This window comes from Ceratotherium simum, chromosome 17 (assembly GCF_057802395.1).
Source record: "Ceratotherium simum simum isolate JZ-2026a chromosome 17, ASM5780239v1, whole genome shotgun sequence".
Lineage (NCBI taxonomy): Eukaryota > Metazoa > Chordata > Mammalia > Perissodactyla > Rhinocerotidae > Ceratotherium > Ceratotherium simum.
In genome coordinates, this window is record NC_141916.1 from 56253632 (window position 1) to 56269626 (window position 15995).

A 15995-nucleotide genomic window follows, 5' to 3' on the forward strand; every position below is an offset into this window, starting at 1 on the left:
TCTCTCTCTCTCTCCCCCTCTGGGTGTGTGTCTTTCAACAGTCACTGAGCTCCTAATGCATAGCAAGCATTGTGCTAATACCGGGAATACAATATTGAATAATAACAGTCAGAATCCCTCCACAAGGAGCACCTGGCTAGTGAAGAAGACAAGAAACATTAACCCCCAAATCACATACATGAGGATGCAATTACAAACCTATTGTGCGGGAGCACATGATAGGGTCATCTGACCTAACCAGAAAGGTCGCAGAAGGCCTCCATGAAGAGGGGATGTTGGCTGCTTGTGAAGAGTGAGAAAGAGAGCATTCCAGAGGGGGATGTAGCGGATTGTATTTCCAAAGATGGACACAACAATAGCTCCCGTCCCACATGATCTCTCTACACTGTGACTTCCAGACTCCTCCCATGCAGAAATGGGGTCTTCTTTCCCTCTCCTTGAAGTGGTGTGACGTGGCTTCCAAGGCTGTGTCATAAGCAGCAATACAGCTTCCAGCTGCTCTCCTGGGAAGCCTACTCTTGGAACCCAGCCACCATGCCGTGGGGAAGTCCAGGCCACATGGAGTGGCCACTGTAAGTGCTCCAGCTGACAACTTCAGCTGAGGTCTCAGCTGATAGCCAGCATCACCACCAGGAGTGTGAGTGAGGAAGCCTTTGAGATGCTCCAGCCCCAGCCATTGCCTGACTGCGTCCACGTGCGAGATCCCGAGCAAGGACCACCTAGCTGAGCCCAGTGGACCCCAGAACTGTGAGATGTAATGATAAAATGATTGTGCTTTTAAGACATTAAGTTGTGGGGTAACTTGTTTTGCAGCAGTAGTTACTGGAACTAGTGGGAACAATAAGTGCGAAGGCCCCAGGGAGGAGGCGATGGGCCTCATCAAGGCCTTTTTACATACAGCGTCTGTCCCTTCAAGTTCTTTACCCAACCCAAGTTCTATCCTCTACGCTTCTCTACATCCTTCCCCTAAACCTGCTCCACCTCTTCTATTATTCTCTTCTTGCTAATGAGAGCACCATCCACTTGGCTGCTGAAGGCAGTCACTGTGACTCCTCCCATTCCTCCCATGGTAATAGGAGCCACCAGGGATAAAGCACCCACTGTGTGTCTGGCATTGTGCATACATCGTCTCACTTAATTCTCATAGCATCTCTCTAAGGTGGGCACTCTGACCATTCCCGCATTGGCAGATGAGGTCTTGAGGGACAGCGATTTTGAGGAACTTGCCTATGCACACACCAAGAAGGGGCAGAACCAGGATGGAAATCCAGGAATGTCTGACTGTAGGCTCGGGCTCTTACCTGCCATACACTACAGCTTTATCCAACTTATAAATTCACAGCGCTGCTGCTGAGCCTCACCAGCCTCATCACGGGGGTTCGGGAGGGTGGAAACCATTGTCTAGCTTGTCTCTCAGCCTTTTCTGCTGTCCCTCTGCAATTCAACTCCATGTTGCCACTAGGATAAGATTTCTTTGGCCCACATCTCCTATAGAATAAGATCTACACTCCCTTGCAAAGTTAAACTCCCTTTGCAAGTCCTTCTCAGTCTAACCTTTGGAGACTTTCAATACACACCCTCATGCACCACTCACTGTGTCACGCAAAACTCACTGTCTCCCAACATCCTGTTCCTTCTGAGTTTCTACTTTTGCGTGGGCTGCTCCTCCTCCCGGAATGCCCTTTCCCACCCAATGCAATCTTCGCGACCCAGCTCAGATGTCACCCTCAATGGAAGCCTTCTTTTCTTGAGGCCTCTAGTCCAGCTCCCTTCATTCTCTGCACACATTTCTCAGGCTGCACCATCATTACTTGTGTCCTTACCAGTTTGCCCCTCTTTCTGGTTGCTCCTAGAGGACAGACATTGATGCTAGTCATCTTTTTATCCCAATCCCAAACCCATCTGCTGGCACATGATAGGTGCTCACTAAAAAATTCTCATTGAAAGAATAAATGAATAGATGAATATGCTTGACGTATATGGGATGGGTGAGAAAAGTAATTAGAAAATAAGTAGTATTGATGAGTACATAGAATGAGCCCTTTCTTATTTGTTGAGAGAGTAAAACAATCAATGAATGAGGTGAATGAATGGCATGTGTTACTAACTCTGGGCTCTGGACCATGGGTAAGTGGGCCTCCAGGTTTTCTGGACCAGCCAGCAAAGAGGCCAGTAGTTCTAAGACCCCTTGGGCCTCCTGCCATGGTGCCACTGAGGAGAGAGATCCCTTCCCCCACGCTCCCTCGTTTCCTCCCCTCCTCTTACAGTGGTTTTGAGTAATTGGAGAGGAAGCCGACAGGGAAGCCCTCTAGAGCTGATGAAATGCTAGTAACTGGTTGCCTGCGGCTGGCGGACCCACAAGATAAACATAAGGCCGAACGTGCGGTTCCTGTCACCTTTAGTCCCATGCTGTGGTTTATCGTAAGCATTTCTCTTCCAGCCAACAGTTCTAGGAATCAGGCGGAACACTGGAGCCTCAGGCTGGGAGGAACCTACAGGGGCCAACAAGCCTTTGTCTCCCCCGGAGACTGAGCATACCCAGAGCACTTGCTCAGCTCTTAGACATCTTCAGGACATGACCCGCAGCTGCCTGGGGGCGCCTGTTCTGGAGTTTCTACCCACAACCAGCATCTTTTCCATTCAGCTCAGTCACCACCAGGTCACTTTCTGACTCTGTGCTGCTCTGTGCTCAGCACTGCTGGGTGCCGAGGGAGGACACTAAGAAGTGTAATGCATGGTCCTTGCCCCAAGGAGAGGCAGGACTGTGTAGGGTCTGAGGGCATAGCCTCCAGAGACAGACCACCCACCGCAAATTCTGGCTTCACCACTTCCTAACTACGTGGTCTTGGGCAAGTCACTTGACCTCTCTCAGACTCAGTTTCCCTGTCTGTAAAATGATGTGATCATTTGTCACAGGCCCTTCCTCATAGGGCTGTTCTATGAATTAAAGTAGTGACTACACCTAAAGCACTCAGCTCAGTGCCTGGCACACAGTGAAGAGTCAATTCATGTCAGCTACTGTTACAGCCCTTTTGGGGACTCAGACATGCACACACAAGCCATTACTAACACAAGCAGCATCATGCTAAGTCTTCCCATATAGATTCTACATGATAGCATGCTTTTACACTTTATCTCATTCAATAAAGTAAAAGCAAGAGGAGCGATAAAGACAATTATTTGCTACTAGAATTAAATGTATGGAGCTGAGAGTAACCTTAGAATCAATCTAATACAGATCCATCATTTTGCAGAGAAGAAAAATGAGATTTAAGTAACTCCCATCTCACCAACAGCAAAAGGTGGGACTAGATCCTTGGTCCCTAACTTCCCCACAGAATGTCTGTTCCCCTTCATCATTAGCACATACACACAACCACAGCAGAGTTGACGAGACGAGAAATCCCATTGGGAGGAATCGTCTGCTTGTTCTTTCCTTGGTGAGGGCAGGGACACGGGATGAGGTGCTCTCCGTGGCCCAGGGCCGGGGAGACAAGATACGTCAGGCCGAGAACCCAGCCCAGTCCACAAATCAAAAGCTCCATTCTACTACTCACCACTCACTCAGAGCAGAGACATTCCTCTGCTGACTGCACGTTGCAGAGCAAAAGGCTGCACTCTGTGAGGAGGCCCTAACACCAGTTCTGGCCCTGCTACTTATTGGCTGTGTGACTTTGGGCTGTTTGCTTTACTTCTGTGGGCCTCCTTTTCTACATTTGTCTTTTCAGATTTACTGAGATCTCATTCGTGATAAGAAACCACAACTTTCAGAAAACAGGGACTGCATTTACCTGCTTCTTTGATTTTATTGGGTGGGAACGTACATTTTGGGGCCACTTAAAAACAACCGGTGAAGCTCAAACGCATAGAGAGAATACCTGGAGAGCTCTCTTCTACGCCCAAGAGCTCAACAAACACATCAAATGAATCAACAGTGAGGGAGTATTTGGTGTTTTGGCTGATTCTTTCTCTGGAAACAGGAGCCTAGAATATTTACCAACCTTTTCACTTTTTCATCAGTCACACAGCATGTGCTGGGTCTTCACACAAGTCTAGCTCTGAGCTGGGCACAGTGGAGGGAAGTATAAAGCTGAGTCCAAACCCTCAGAGGTTTACAAGACACGTAGGGAAACAAGCCTGTGACATGGAAAGTTGATCATCAATGTGGACATTGAGTAAGGGGCCCACCACAGTGTAGGATCAGGCGTTGAGAGAACAGAGCAGGAGGGACGTAGGGTGGGTCTGAGTGCTCGGAGGAGGCTCCCAGCCTACGTGAGTCCTGAACTGGATCCTGAAAGAGAAGCAGGCCTGAGATGGGAAGCAGAACAGAGGACCTAGGAAGTCATTCTGGGATGTGGGAAATAATCAAGTCCTGCTCGGGAGCCAGGGAGTCTTGGCTGGCGTTCCAACTCTCATTTCTTAACTCCGCAGCCTCAAACAAGTTAATTAACCTCTCTAAATCTTAGGTTTTTCACCTATGAAAATAATAATAGAGCCTGTTTCCTAGAGCTGTTGGGAATATTAACTGAGATCACGCAGCAAAGCACAACACCTGGCACACAGGAAGGCCTTCATAAACTTCAGCTGCTACTATAGCGAAGGTGTAGAGGCAGAAATGCCCATGTGGGTACAGAAGGTGGACCCGTGCTATCTTCAGTGGGACTATATCGACAACATCAGAGCAGGAGAAAAGCTACCCCTAGCACTGAAGCATGGCTTATTCTGTTGAGTAAAATTTCTCCGACAGGAGCTCAAAAGACCATACTCTCAGAGCAATCTCAAAAAGTTGACATGGCACAGTACATTTGTAACAAACAGGCACCCAGCAAATATTGTTGGGTGGATAAATGATTGCATGGACTAGAGAATTATTCCTTAAGGTTCCTTGTTTGCCTGAGTAACCAGTGAATTATCAAATCTTTCTTAAACCGATTATGCTTTTCTGCCCACACCACTTTCCAGAATTACAAGAAGCATATGCATGTGTACGTTTCCCATGTAAAAAGGAACTTACGTAGCTAGATAGCTCAAGCCTAAATCAAGGCCCTCCAAAATTTTCAAAAAGAGCATCCTTGCCCATCCTCAGTTATAAAATACGCACATTTCTACAATATCCCTTCAGAGGTCCCTTACAAACTAGAAAGAATAATTGTAATGCACATAATATTATTCAGCTATCCATTGGTCAAAGCACTAAAATGTGAAAGTTACTGCTGTAGAGGCCACAGAGGTCATCCGGGTCTGTGATCAGCAACGCTGGCTGCACACGAGAATCACCGGGGGGGCTTTTCAGAATGCTGATGCCTGGGTTCCACCCAAATCATTTCTGGATTCTGAATCCAGAATCATTTCTGAATCATTCTGGGGTGCCGCCAGACAGTTACAGTTGATAGCTCCCAGGTGATAGAACGTACAGCCCGGGCAGAGAATGAATGATCCCAGCTGGCCCCCTCATTTTGCAGGTGACAAAACCGAGGCCCAGAAGGGATAAAAATTCGAGGTCACTTCTAACTAACTATGTGGGGACAATACTGCTTTTCAGACCTCATGAGAACTACATCTGGTTCCCACGTGTGAGCTTCTGAAGCAGTGTGTTGGCGCTGCCCCCGATATTCTCCATAATTATACCATAATGAGCTTAAACATCCTCTTTGAACTCAAGGCAGTGCTGCAACTCTCCTTCCCTTTCACTTTTTTCCCCTCCACACATCTCCACACAGCCTCAACGCAAATGTTACTCTTGATTTCCCCAAGCCCTCTGCAAGAGGAGGGGAGGAAAGAATTAGCACCAGTCAAAATTTTATAAATACAAAGAAATTGGAAGAGTTCAACATTTCCCATCTCAATTGATACAACAAATTCCATCCCAAGTGCCAAAGGCTGCAGCTAAGTGTGGTCTATCATAGATTAGTTCAACATTTGAGGCTTTCTTAGGAGTCAGTCCAGATTGTCACATGATCTTCATGCTTGATTGTCCCCCTTAAGATGACCAGGATCACCAAATCTCTCAGAAAATGGTCAAATTGATGGTTTATGCAGAGAAGACAGCTTACTGAACAATCAAAACTAAATTGAACAGCCCATGTTAACTAAACACTAACAAAATGACTCTTTCTTTTACTCAGACTCGCTAAGTTGAGTAAACTGGTTCTCTTTGTTGGCCTCCACCATATTTATTTCTGTTGAAAACATCTTCACATCAGTCGATGTGTGCTCCAAAGAGTATCCGCTAAGATTTTCTTAAAGTGCTCCCAAAGTTCTGTACACATTTCTGAAGTTTGTACTTTTCCATGTGACCCATATCTGCCTCTCTTCATTAGCAAGGAAATAGAGAATTTACAACTCGTCCAGCTCCACAGTGCGACATTCAAGGCCTCTGGATAGTGCCCCTCTTTCCTTCCGTCCTAGTGATTCAGGCCCTTCCCAAGTTCCAAGGATTCTTGGAGTCTGAACCATACTCAGGGGTACACTGCAGACAAGAAGCGGGTGGGAAGAGAAGGAGAAAGTTGGGGTAACGGAAGGGGAGGGTGGTCAGCAGGACCCCTGGCCTCTGCACATTTGTGTGGTTTTGTTTCCCAATGCAATTGCATCTGTGCCTGGACAAAAACATTTTCTGAGAAATGATCATCATTGCTGTCCTCCTTCCTGGACCAACTTTGGCAGATGCTGGCCGGAAACAAGTCTTTTCTACTCTTTACTGGAATGGTATCCTTGTTGCTGTTTCTGGAATTAACATGTTTTTTATGCCTTGCCTCCTCCTTACCATGAAGAAAGACGAGTCTCATTCATAGGGTTGCATCCATTTGTTTAGTCCATTCATTCCACTCAGTAAACATTCTCTGAGTGCCTGCTGTGTGCTCAGACCAGTGTTAGTACTGCGGATGGGGATATAGTTACCACAGAATTAGAATTATTAGAAATATGCCCCATCCTCTGATAATGATCAGTCTCACCAGGAAGACAACGCAAATGGGGAGAGATAAGAGGACCATTTCCAGAAGACAACTTAGCGCAGATTAATGTCACCTTATATAGTAGCTATTTTCATGAAAACTGTATCCAAAATAACTTTTGTACAAAAAAATTGTATTATAAGTATACTAAGTCAACTTTCTCTTTTAAAGTTTATGAGAAAGAACACTTAACCAATACTAGAGAACAGTTGTATCAAGTCCTGAAGGTCCTTTGTGGATTTAAAATTCCATGATTCTTTGAGATCAGCCCAGATCTTGCCCTAAGTTTAAAAAGACTTTTAAAAAAATGAATACTAAGACAAAGGCAGGGCTACGATATGATCAATGTCTGCAAAATAGTTAAGTGTAATTAGGGTAAATATGGACTTTATACAGCAAATCTCAAAATAGTAAAATGTAAGCTCCCCTCTCAAAACTTATAAAAGTTCTGGAAATTAAAAAAAAATAAGTGCTATCAATTTTTTCTGCAGATGGTAAAGTTATAGAGCTCACTATTGCCAAATGTTAATATAGATTGACAATATGGTTATGGATGGGAAAGACATTTAGATAAGTTAATGGATGAATTACCATAATGGGCATGTTTGGGGTTCCTGACATTTGAGGCAAACAGCCAAAAGAATAACATGTCTTGGCCTGGGTTCTACTCCTTTACGTGACACTAATCAGCTGTGAAAACTCAGACAAGTCATTTCCCCTCTCTGGGCCTCACCTGAAAATGAGGAGCTGGACTGGATGATGGCCAAGTCTCTTCCTTCTCAACCATTCTGATAAACCATGTTTTGGAGCTTCAGGAGAAAACAGGATACAGGGCTAAACGCCCATGGGTCAGATGCGACAGGGTAATTCTGGTGTTCTGAAAAGAAATCTGTGGTGAATTCATCTGTAAGAAATTCATTTGTTATCTGTATTTGGGTTTTCATATGCTCACTCATAATCACTTGCACATATATAATCCCTGAGAGGTTATGGAGTCCACGAATGGTCAGAGGGGCCCAGGTTAATTAGAGGGGCATCTTAGGGATAAATCTTCCCTGGACTTTGGAGGGTGAGCCAGGAGATGAAAATTGGGACCAGCACATGTGCCCAGCAGTCTCTAAGGACACTGGCTGGAGCCAATGAGTACCAGTATCTCCCAGGAATAGCCAGCAAATGCAGCAACTTACATGATGTGATTCAAGGTGGATCAGAAATTACTCTGGGCTCCCTTCCTTCAACCAAAAACATCCCGCCTGCCAACTCGCCTGAAACCTGTCCTACCTGTGGACTTCCTGTTACGAGATAAATTTCATTTTTGTTTAAGAAAATCTGAACCAATGTTTTGTGTCACTGTGTGTTGAATTTAATTTACCTCTTAGAGGGCAAACTCATTTCCAGGCTCTGTGGGATCAGAGGACTTCATTTTTGTCCCCATTGCCCCCAGAGTCCTTGGTAGGCTGTCTGTACCACTGGAACTCAGATGAGCAAATACAGACAAAGGTGCTAGCAGTTAGCAGTTCAGCAGAGTAAAACAACGAGGTTCTAAAGTCGGAAATAATCCAGTAAATTTCTTAAACTAACTAAGCTTCAGTTTCCTCACTTGCAAAGCAGGAATTATAATACCCATTTTGTAGTGTTATTGTGAGGAATAAATGTGATAATGTATGTAAAATATCTGGTACACAGAAAGTAACTATTATTATTATTGCTATATATTGGCAAGTATTTGCATTTTCAGAGAGGTGTGCTGGAAACAGATTCTTGGTATGAAAAAATGAATTTTTAGTGGTCATACCTAAGAAGGCCATTGGAGAAGGCATACAGCTTCAGCAACTGCAGGTTCAGAGGTGTGGGGATTGCCTTAGGGATTAAAAAAATTATAGCTCTTCTTGGCCAAGATTAGGGTTTTTCTGGCAATACAGTTCCCTTAACATTTAGCAGACTTCCATCAACTTGCTCCTGGTCAGTTCCATGGCTTATTAACCATGGTCAAAGATTTTATCTGGATGTAGTCTTTCAGTCTCCTGATCAATGGCTGTTGTGCTCTGCCCATCACTCTGGACCCAGTTTAAAGACGTCTGTCCGGAGGCAATCCAAATAACATTCTCAGGCAGGGAGTCCTCACCATGAGGCTGATCTTGCCCACGCCCTGTCCAGAGTGTCACGTGGAGAAGCTTAAAGGAAGGTGTTTGGGAGAGGCCTGGCCAGTAAGGCTTTTCTGAGCCTCAATGTCTCCTGGAGATAAGACTCCTGCCTCCTTCCCTGCTTTCAAATGGGCCCAAGATTGTCTCTTTCTTATGAGACTTTAAGGCCACAGCAAAATAGCCAGTATACCAATATTGTGAATTTCCCATCCTTTCCTCTAATACCATGCCCTCAATTGGCACTTACTTACTTCTTTCCCAAGGTTCTACTGAAAACAGTTGGATCAGTTAATTCGCAGCCACATAGCACTGTCTCCAGCTTCCCAGCCTGGAACGGCAGGAATCTTGATTCTCGTTGCCACACCTCCTCAACTCACCTATTCCTCATCTGAGGGCACCTCCACTTTCTCATACCAAATTCTGTTAATATGCCTTCTCCAACTCAACGTTCATCTCCCACAAGGAGGGCAGACTCCACACTGGGCCCATGAGACACCAACTTGGCCTGCATGCCATCTCTTGACTATGCCCTCCTACATGTGTTGGCTTCATCCTCAGGCTGGTAGAAAAATAGTGGTAGCATTTCCTAATGTCATGTGCAGACATGATCACATCTTTCCTATGTTTTTCTTTGGGAGCAAGAATTTTCCCACCAGAACTGGGCAATGTCTCCACTCCTGGACCAGTCACCGGTAAGAGCAATGGGAGGACCATGGCAGTTTTCAATGTGTGATTTGGGGCCCCTGGGGTTCCTGAGATCCTAGGGTTTTGTCCACAAGGCCAAAACCATTTTTGTAACGGTATTGCCTTTTTCTCTCTCATTCTCTCACAATGGAGATTTACAGAGATCACCTGCTATGTGATAACATAACAGACCAAATGCAGAAGCAGATATGAAAATCCAGCTGTCTTCTATTAAGCCAGACATTAAAAAGAGAGTTGCAGGACCAGCCTGGTGGTGTAGTGGTTAAGTTCGTGCACTCCACTTCAGTGGCCTGGGGTTCACAGGTTCTGGTCCCAGGTGTGGACCTACGCACCACTTATCAAGCCATGAGGTGGTGGTGTCCCATATAAAGCAGAGGAAGATGGGCACAGATGTTAGCCCAAGGCCAATCTTCCTCAGCAAAAAAGAGGAGGATTGGCAACAGATATTAGCTCAGGGCTAATCTTCCTCATGCAGACACACACACACACATAAAAAAAAAAGAGTTGCAAAAGTTGTAAAAATGTAAAACAATGGCACTCTACTTAATAAATTTTTTTTTGTTTTGGAAAATATGCCTATTTTCATAAACATACACTAATTAGGTTAACATATAATGGACTTATCTTTAAATTAATTTAAAATGGTTTTTAAATTTCTCAGCTTTGGTGTCAAATATAGGAAACATTGATAGATATAACCTATTTAAACAAAAGTTTTTTGGGTTCCCCAATAATTTTTGAGAATGTAAACGGGTCCTGAGATCAAAAAGTTTGAGGACCACTGCTTAGATTAGTCAGCGTCCACCCACTGAGGCTGGGGATGCCGTCAGCGTCCCCTGAAGTTCCAGGCTGGACAGAGAAGGGGTGCTGTCTGAACAAACCAGGATTCTGTTAGAAAGGAGGAAAAGAGAAATAATTACTGGGCAGGTAATCAACAGTGTCCACTACAGTACACAATATTTTTTAACTAAACGGAGAAGTGCAGTGACTTGCCCAAGTTTACACACAAGTTCTGGTGGAGTCGGGACTTCTGACTACTAGTGAGAATTAGTGGGACCTCTGATTGCTATGCTTTCTGCTAAGCCGTGTTGCTTTCTTGCAAAAGGGCTGAAAGAGGTTCAGAAATCCTTGTGAGGCTGGAGTACATAGAGCACGATCATAAAATGCTGGTCAGAGTATAAATGGTGCAGTCCTTCCAGAAAGCAATTTGGCAATATGCATCAGGAGCTTTGAAAATGTTTATACCCTTTAACCTAGTTATTCCACTTCTAGGAATCTACACAAAGGAAATAATCAGAAATGTGAATAGAATTTATGTACAAGGATATTCATCAAAATGTTATCTTTCGTAATGGAAACAACCTAAATGTCCAACAACGTGGGAATAGTTAAATAAATTCTGATAAAGCTGCTGGCTGCTTACAGTGGCTTTCTCTTGAGGTGAGAATATAGGGAATATTCATAAATACAAATGTTTTACAACGAGCATGTGTTACTTTGGTGATCAGAAAAATAATAAAGATAAAAAATAATTATGACTTTGAAAAACTTTAACTCATGGGAAATACAATATACTGTTGATTTAAAAAGCATAGTATAATACTAAACATATAATATAATATCATTTATATATTTGTGGAAAAATTTCAGGAAGGAAGCAGTCCAAAATGTTCACATTTGTCATTAACTCTGGGGTATGAAATTATTGATATTTTGCTTTCTATATTTTTCGGAATTTTCCGAGGCTCTAGAATGAGCATTTTCTTCTTTTGTAATCATGGGAGAAATTAAGGTTATTATACAAATAGATTGGTGTAGAAAGAGGAAATTAGAATGCAGCAAAGCCAAATATCACTGCTGACCAGGCAAGGGCAATGGAAGGAGCGGCCGTGGCCCATCTGTGGCAGACGATGTTGGTTGCCTTGTTAATGGAACACAATTTTGCTTGGGCCAGCAATAAAAGTGGCATAAAGCAAGTGACTTTTCCAAAAGAAGAGTCTGGATTCATGAATCTCTAGGAAAACAGTGAAGAGCTTGACTGTCCTACACCTGTGGTCCTGAGGTGATTTCTGCCCTCTGGGGCCCAGCGTCCTGAAGTAACTGGGCTCTACTCACTCCCCTCCCAGCTTCTTGGCCCACTCGCAACACTTTAAGGGGATCTCTGTTTGGTTCTCAGGACCCCATGACCCTTCCCCTCAGACCACCTGGATGCTGAGGGGAAAGGCCTTCAGCTCCCAGTTTCACTTCATTGCCAAATCCCAAAAGCAGTGGAGATTGACACCACCAAAACCAATCAGCCATTGAGCCCAGCTGCTCAGCCCCGCCCACTCTGAAGGGTCTAGGGTGTGGCAACTGAGCATTGCTTTGGGGGCAGGCGATGGCATTCCAAAGAAGCTTCTGTGGAACACAGTGCAGAGCCAAAATGGCCCTTCAGAATCCCTCTGGAATGTACCGTGTTGGAGATCATTGGCTCTCATGAAGTCCACCTCTGCCAGCTCTTCTAGAACAGTTTTTTGGAGGGTTGAGCATCAGATGATGTTTGGCTTCCATTTAGGGGTCGTATTCTCTAAAAAGAATGCATTTTTTTTATTGATGTTTTAATAGTTTATAACATTGTGAAATTTTGGGTTGTACATTTTTGTTTGTCCATCACCATATATATGTCTCCCTTCACCCCTTGTGCCCACCCCCTACCCCCATTGTCCCTGGTAACCACAATACCGTTTTCTCTGTCCATGTGTTGGTTTATATCCCACATATGAGTGAGATCATACAGTGTTTGTCTTTCTCTTTCTGGCTTATTTCATTTAACATAATACCTTCCAGGCCCATCCATGTTGTTGCAAATGGGACGATTTTGTCTTTTTTTATGGCTGAGTAGTATTCCATTGTATATATATACCACATTTTCTTGATCCAATCGTCAGTCGAGGGACACTTAGGTTGCTTCCACTTCTTGGCTATAGTGAATAATGCTGCAATGAACATAGGGGTGCATAAGCCTCTTTGGATTGTTGATTTCAGGTTCCTTGGATAGATTCCCAGTAGTGGGATAGCTGGATCATAGGGTATTTCTATTTTTAATTCTTTGAGGAATCTCCATACCGTTTTCCATAGAGGCTGCACCAGTTTACATTCCCACCAGCTGTGTATGAAGGTTCCTGTTTCTCCACATCCTCTCCAACATTTGTTGTTTTTTGTCTTGGTGATTATACCCATTCTAATGGGCGTGAGGTGATATCTTAGTGTTGTTTTGATTTGCATTTCCCTGATGATTAGTGATGTTGAACATCTTTTCATGTGCCTATTGGCCATCTGTATATCTTCTTTGGAGAAGTGTCTGTTCATTTCCTCTGCCCATTTTTTGATCGGGTTGTTTGTTTTTTTGTTGTTCAGTTGTGTGAGTTCTTTATATATTATGGAGATTAACACCTTGTCAGAGATATGTTTTGCAAATATTTTCTCCCAGCTGGTGGGTTGTCTGTTCATCTTGATTCTGGTTTCATTTGTCTTATAGAAGCTAAAAGAATGCATTTTTAATAACAAAAGGTGAACTAAGACTGATGGAGTTCTCAGCAAATTCTTATTTTCTATCTTTTGCTGACTCAGGAGGATTCATTCATCATAGAGAAAAGCAAATAATTCTGTTCTGCTAAGTTGAGTACCCTCTCCTGATGTACACAGGAGGGGCCTTAATGATCTAGTAACCAAAATATAAGCATGAAGAGTTACAGAAGGGACATTATTTAACAGAACCTTTCAAAAGAAAGATACCAGATAAACTCAAGTTGTTAGTGGTTATTTACTTACTTACTTCAGGCATTTGCTTCATACATTGATAGCCAGATCTCCTAGGTTCCATTGCCAAGACTGTCACTGACATGGTTATTGCTATGAAAGGTCCTGGTACAGCATGAAATCCAGGTAGATCTGTGCTTGAATCCTTGCTCTGCATTTCCTAGCTGTATTTGACTTTGAACTACTCATCTTCCTCTCTGAGCCTCAGTTTTCTCATCTGCATGGTGGGTATAATAATTAGAATGATTAAATGAGATAATGCAGTTAAGTAAATAAAACTCTTTCCTGGTTACTAACCCAGAATACAAAACTCTCTCCCTTCCCCCACAAAAAATGTTGGTTCTCTTCGCTTCCTTTAGGACAGTACTTTCAAATTGTAATCATGCATCAGAATCGTTTGGATGCTTATTTAAAATAAGCATAAAATGTACACGCCTTCCCAGAATCAGACTCCCCAGTGGTAGAGCTTGAGAATTTGCATTTTTAAGAAGTTCTCCAGTTGATTTTTATGCCCACTAAAGACTGAGAACAACAACAGTGTTCATAGAATGCAGAGTATTCCTTGACATAGAATGCCATAAAATTAAACAAAATTGCTCTTCTATATCATGCACCATGCCAATATAATAGCAATCTGAAACAATTTTGTCTTCACTAGTTTTTTAAATTATAGACCTGAGCCCACAAAGTCAAAATCACACATTAGACATCCCTGTGAACACATTTTCTTTCCTCTTATTTCAAGGCAACTGGCTGCAGCCTTAAATATGCCACCAAAGCTCCTGTCCCAGTGCAAGCCCATCCCTACTGCTGGATGAATGAAGACTCAAACTCTATGCAACATGTGTCAAGAGCTTCAAGAATGATTACAAAACTCCGTTTTACCAAAAATGAAATCAAAACTCCATTTCCAAAGATTTAGGTACAAAGATATTCATCAAAGCCTTATTTACAATCCAAAAAAATGGAATATTGTGCAGCCATCAAAAAAATTACATTTTCATGAATATTTACTAATTTGGAAGAAGTGGTCTGGATTTATCACTAAGTGGTTAAAAAAACAGAACACAAAACTATTTATAGAGTTGTTTTGGTTATCTATTTCTATAAAACAAACCACTCAAAGTTAGTGGTTTAAAACAACAATCACTTATTATTTCTCACAATTCTGTATATCAAGAATTTGAGTAGAAGTTAGCTGGGTGGTTCTTCTGCTCCACACATCATCAGCTGGGGTCATTCACTTAGTTGCATTTAGCTGGTGGCTGTGCTGGACTAGAAGGTCCAAGAAGGTTTTACTCACATGTGTGGCACCATGGCGTTTCTCCAAATTGTGTGTCTCTCTCTCTCTGTCTCTCGCCATGAGGCTGTCTTAGACTTCCTCACAGCGTGGTGGTCTCATGGCATTCAGACCCTTTATATGACATCTGGCTTCCAAGAGGAAGCATTCCAAGCATGCAAAAGCAGAAGCTAATATCTTTTGAGGCTAAGCCTTTGAAATTACACCATGTCACTTCAGCCACAATTTGTTGATCAGAACAAGTCATAGGGCCAACCCAAATTCACGGGGAGAGGATGTAGGCTTTGAGAAAGCAGAGAAATGGCAGAGAATTTGAGCCAAATTTAATCTATCACAACAGTGTTATCTCAATTTTTAAAATATGTTTATACGCATTGAAAAAAGACCAGAAGATAGAATAACACTGGTGCAAAATTTAACCAAATCTCAAAAGAGAAAGGAGAGTTTAAGAATCTAACAAAAATCTATATAGATTTTTCAGAGCTATCCTCAGCCTCATCCCCAAACTAAGAGCTAACAGAAGGTCTAAATAGAGTTGCCCAGCATGAGCAAGATAAAAACAAATGGTATGGAAATTATGCAAACATACTACAGAAGTAAAGAAAGAAAGAGAGAGAAAAAGAAAGGGAGTTAGAGAGAGAAAGGAAGAAAGGAAGGGAAGAAGGAAAGAAACAAAGGAGGAAGGAAGGGAGGAAGGAAAGAAAGAAAGAGAAAGGAAAGAAAAGAAAAAGAAAAGTAAAAGCAAAGAAAGAATCATGGCATGCAAAACACAAAGAACCAAGTTAGAATATAACTCCAGGAAAAAAAGGAAATTCTTCACATGTGTTTCACACTAAAAAACAACCTAAACAGAACATGAATTCAATAAAAACAAGAACTCAAAGATGAGATGATAAAATAATAGAATAAGATAAAAAAAGGAGACAGAGATTGTAGAGCTAAGGAAGCTATAATTAGAGAAGCAAAGCAAGATCATTAGAAGTAATAAATAGATAAGAAAGAGAGTAAATGTGCTGCACAGGCGAATGCATGTTAGTGAAAGGCTTGAGCTGATGCCCTGAATACAAAAGCAATTAGAGAGAAAACAATAGAAAC